The following is a 5,629-nucleotide window of genomic DNA, read 5'->3' as shown; positions in this document are numbered from 1 at the left end:
AATTCAACACCCATTTATGATAAAAATCCTCCAGAAAGTAGGCATAGAGGGAACTTACCTCAACATAATAAAGGCCATGTATGACAAATCCCCAGCCAACATCATTCTCAATGGTGAAAAACTAAAAGCATTTCCTCTAAGATCAGGAACAAGACAAGGTTGCCCACTCTCACCACTATCATTCAACATATTTTTGAAAGTTTTAGCTACAGCAATCAGAGAAGAAAAAGAAATAAAAGGAATCCAAACTGGAAAAGAAGTAAAACTGTCACTGTTTGCAGATGACATGATACTATACATAGAGAACCCTAAAGATGTTACTAGAAAACTACTAGAGACAATCAATGAATTTGATAAAGTAGCAGGATACAAAATTAATGCACAGAACTCTCTTGCATTCCTATACACTAATGATGAAAAATCTGAAAGAGAAATTAAGGAAACACTCCCATTTACCATTGCAACAAAAAGCGTAAAATACCTAGGAATAAACCTACCGAAGGAGACAAAAGACCTGTATGCAGAAAACTATAAGACACTGATGAAGGGTAGTTTTATTTTATTTTATTTTATTTTATTTTATTTTATTTTATTTTATTTTATTTTATTTTATTGACAGTGAAATAATTCTTTATTTGGGCCGGTTGGGAGAGGGCAGGCGAGGCTAAGCTGGACCCCCATGGGGGTTGGCACCCAGGAGCTCCTCAGGGGGCCAGCCCCTATGCCCCTTGGCTGTGTCACAGGAGCAGCCACAGGCAGCCCCCTGGACGGATGTGGTGGCTCCCTCTGTCCTTCCTACTTGTGTGACTAGGCCTCGGGGGCCCTCTGCAGGCAGTACTGGGTGGCAGGCAGTGACAAAACCAGGCTGCTGGCATGGCGCCCCATCCAGTACAGGCCGTAGCCCAGGAGGCCCAAAAAGGCGGCCTTCATGGTCAGCCAAGACACTCTGCCAGAGACGGACAGCAGGGGGACCATCATTATCTCCTGGATGTTGAGGTCAGTGGTCCAGTTCTTCTCGATGCCAGGGACATGGCCCATGCCCACAATGCCCACCACCATAGAGGGGACGCACTTTCTGCACTCGGCATCAGAGGCATGCAGCAGCTCCAGGCACCAGGCCGCCTGCCTCAGCATGTAGGTCAGATAGATGTCCCGCTCAGACACGATGGTGCAGTGCAGGTCGGGGAACTCGCCGATCATCTCAGCCATCATCTGCTCCAGGGAGTCCTGCTTGCACCACTCCACATCATCCTTGCTGATAGGGTCTGACAGGAAACATAGGCCCCAGGCCAGCTTGATCTTCTGCAAGAAGGAGAGGGTGGCAATGGCCCTCTTGAAGGTGATGGGGATGGGCTGGTCACCCAGGTGGAACTTGCAGAAAGGCACCTTGCTGGCCTCCTTGAAAACCTCCCTGAACTCACCTCCAGGGGCCATGCCCAGCTTCTCAGTGATGTGGGTGGACACCTTCAGCAGCAGCATCTGCATGAGTTCCGACATGACCCCGTTCTGCTTTATGGCTTACTGCAGCTTCTCCAGGCTGATGTCCTTGGCCTCACGCAGCAGTGTACACTAGTTCATCTTCAGCACGTCAGGCTGCACCTCCCAGATGGTCTTCACCATGTCCTTTATGCTGTCATCGCTGAAGTGCGCCATGCCCACCATGTGCACCCAGCTCCCGTCCTCGGCCACCAGCTCGGTCACCAGGGAAGATGATACAAACGATAGAGAGATATACCATGTTGTTGGATTGGAAAAATCAACATTGTGAAAATGACTATACAGATTAAACGCAATCCCTATCAAACTACCAATGGCATTTTTCACAGAACTAGAACAAAAATTTTCATAATTTGTATAGAAACACAAAAGACCCCAAATAGCCAAAGCAATCTTGAGAAAGAAAAACAGAGTTGGAGGAATCAGGCTCCCTGACTTCAGACTATACTACAAAGCTACAGTAATCAAGACAGTATGGTACTGGCACAAAAACAGAAATATAGATCAATGGGACAGAATAGAAAGTCCAGAGATAAACCCACGCACATATGGTCACCTTATCTTTGATAAAGGAGGCAAGAATATACAATGGAGAAAAGACAGCCTCTTCAATAAGTGGTGCTGGGAAAACTGGACAGCTGCATATACATGAATGAAATTAGAATACTCCCTAACACCATACACAAAAATAAACTCAACATGGATTAAAGACCTAAATGTAAGGTCAGACACTATAAAACTCTTAGAGGAAAACATAGGCAGAACACTCTATGACATAAATCACAGAAAGATCCTTTTTGACCCACCTCCTAGAGAAATGGAAATAAAAACAAAAATAAACAAATGGGACCTAATGAAACTTAAAAGCTTTTGCATAGCAAAGGAAACCATAACCAAGATGAAAAGACAACCATCAGAATAGAAGAAAATATTTGCAAACGAAGCAACAAAGGATTAATCTCTAAAATTTAGAAGCAACTCATGCAGCTCAATATGAAAAAAAAAAAAAAAACACCAACCCAATCCAAAAATGGGCAGAAGACCTAAATAGACATTTCTACAAAGAAGATATACAGATTTCCAACAAACACATGAAAGGATGCACATCACTAATCAGTAGAGAAATACAAATCAAAACTACAATGAGGGGATTCCCTGGTGGCGCAGTGGTTGAGAGTCCGCCTGCCAATGCAGGGGACACAGGTTCGTGCCCCGGTCCGGGAAGATCCTACATGCCGCAGAGCGGCTGGGCCTGTGAGCCATGGCCGTTGAGCCTGCGCGTCCGGAGCCTGTGCTCCGCAACGGGAGAGGCCACAACAGTGAGAGGCCCACGTACCGCAAAAAACAAAAACAAAAGAAAACCACAATGAGCTATCACCTCACACCAGTCAGTGGCCATCATCAAAAAACCTACAAACAACAAATGCTGGAGAGGGTGCGGAGAAAAGGGAACACTCTTGCTCTGTTGGTGGGAATGTAAATTGATACAGCCACTATGGAGAACAGTATGGAGGTTCCTTAAAAAACTAAAAATAGAACTACCATATTACCCAGCAATCCCACTACTGGGCATATACCCTGAGAAAACCATAATTCAAAAAGAGTCATGTACCACAATGTTCATTGCAGCTCTATTTACAATAGCCAGGACATGGGAGTAACCTAAGTGTCCATCAACAGATGAATGAATAAAGAAGATGTGGCGCATATATACAATGGAATATTGCTCAGCCATACAAAGAAACGAAATTGAGTTATCCGTAGTGAGGCAGATGGACCTAAACTCTGTCATACAGAGTGAAATAAGTCAGAAAGAGAAAAACAAAAACCATGTGCTAACGCATATATATGGAATCTAAAAAAAAAAAAATGGTTCTGATGAACCTAGGAGCAGGACAGGAATAAAGACACAAGACCTAGAGAATGGACTTGAGGGCACGGGGAGGGAGAAGGGTAAGCTGGGTCGAAGTAAGAGAGTAACATTGACATATATACACTACCAAATGTAAAATAGATAGCTAGTGGGAAGCCGCTGCATAGCACAGCTCGGTGCTTTGCGACCACCTAGAGGGGTGGGATAAGGAGGGTGGGAGGAAGATGCAAGAGGGAGGGGATATGGGGATATATCTATGCATATAGCTGATTCACTTTGTTATACAGCAGAAACTAACACAACATTGTAAAGAAATTATACTCCAATAAAGATGTTAAAAAAAAAAAAAAAAAGCAGGCAGTGACTTCCCCGGTGGTACAGTGGTTAAGAATCCACCTGCCAATGCAGGGAACATGGGTTCGATCCCTGGTCCAGGAAGATCCCAAATGCCACAAAGCAACTAAGCCTATGTGTGCCACAACTACTGAGCCTGCGCTCTAGAGTCCATGAGCCACAACTCCTGAGCCCACGTGCCACAACTACTGAAGCCCATGCGCGTAGAGCCCGTGTTCAACAACAAGAGAAGCCACCACAATGAGAAGGTCACACACCACAATGAAGAGTAGCCCCCACTCACCGCAACTAGAGAAAGCCCTCACACAGCAATGAAGACCCAGCACAACCAAAAATAAATAAATAAAAGCAATCATTTATTTAAAAGAAGAAGAAGAAGAAGAAGCAGGCAGAGGGGTTGTATTTGAGGGTAGCCTGGGGATTGTAGCAATCATGAATAATGAACGTAGGGAGCATAATTTCTGGCTTACATGTACTCCCACAGATATTTAATCTTCTCTACATTCTGATGAGGTGTCTATTGTTCTTCCCACTTAGGGATGAGTAAAAAAGTTCAGAAATCATCTGATGTGACAGATGCAGTAGGAAGATACGGACCATGGAGCAGATGCTTGGGTTTCAGCTCTGTCTCCAATAAGTGCTGGCAGTGCAATACAGGCCCAACTACTTAAATGTTCTATGCCTCTAGCTTTCTCATCTCTAAAATGGGGTAATAATGTTACTTACTTCATGAGATTTTCCTAAAGATTAAATGTATGCTTAGAAAGAGAGCTTGGCACATTATAAGTGGTATATAGGTGCTGTTGCACTATGTCTACTGTGACTATTGTGATTATGTGCCACTACTACTATGACTACTGTGATTATTATTATTACCTGAATTGCCAACTAAGGAGAGCTGTATTCTCCTACATAATTCTCTGTCCCCAAGAGTCTCAAATGCCTACAGCTATAGCCAATCAGCTTCCACCACAGATTTAGCTACACCCCAGGCTCAAAACCCAATCATCTGGTACTTAGAAGAATTTAAGAAGCCCATAGCTTGCTGTTCAAGATTCATCTTGTCAGCCTTGGTGCTTGGACCCATTCTGATCTTGTGCCCCATGAACACTGGGGATCTGTCTCATGCCTCAGCATGCATTTTCCCAAGGCTATGAGGGGCCGAGGTGCAGGGGGTGTCCTACAAGCAGCAAGCTAACCACCTGCTGAGACTACTCCATCCTGGCACGTCCTTGCCTGGCTGGTGCAACACCCTTGGGCTTCTGATCATACCGCCACCAAGTGAATCTCCTTCCCTGGTAAACATGCCTGCCCTCTGGATCTGAGACCTCCCTGGCCTACATCAGCCCACCACTAACTAGGTCTTCTTCCAACAAGAGTCACCCAGTTTGGGAATGGCATTTCTTCCTTTCTACCAAGTTCCACTTTCCCTTTTAACTACATAATTTGATTTTTTTTTTAATCAATGGCCTCTTGCTAATCAACCTCCTGCCTTGGCATTTGTGCACTGAGCTTATACAGCAATCCAAAGCACTAGGCTACGTTAGGCCTTCACACAAATGCAATTGCACTTTTACTGCTGCCATAATTTTGAGTTGCTGAGTAACGAGACTGATTTCTCAGAGAAGTGAAAGGCAAATATGTGGCCACTCAGCAGCCAACTTCTTCTTCTTTCTTTTTTTTTTAATTTTATTTTTGGCTGTGTTGGGTCTTTGCCGCTGCGCACAGGCTTTCTCTAGTTGCGGTAAGCAGGGGCTACTCTTTGCTGTGGTATGTGGGCTTCTCATAGCAGTGGCTTCTCTCGTTGTGGAGCACGGGCTCTAGGCGCATGGGCTTCGGTAGTTGCAGAATGTGGACTCAGTAGTTGTGGCACACGGGCTTAGTTGCTCTGCGGCATGTGGAATC

The 5,629-nt window shown here is 44.8% G+C and overlaps 1 pseudogene; it reads right to left on the bottom strand.

Annotated features, from left to right (window-relative positions):
* Positions 1–722: 722 nt before the first annotated feature.
* Positions 723–1,710, bottom strand: LOC132515569 (traB domain-containing protein-like; annotated as a pseudogene).
* Between the last annotated feature and the right edge of the window lie 3,919 nt (positions 1,711–5,629).

The sequence above is a fragment of the Lagenorhynchus albirostris genome, chromosome 2 (genome assembly GCF_949774975.1).
Source record: "Lagenorhynchus albirostris chromosome 2, mLagAlb1.1, whole genome shotgun sequence".
Taxonomy (NCBI): Eukaryota; Metazoa; Chordata; class Mammalia; order Artiodactyla; family Delphinidae; genus Lagenorhynchus; species Lagenorhynchus albirostris.
Note: the sequence above shows the minus strand (reverse complement) of the source record. Positions and strands in the feature narration are given on the sequence as shown.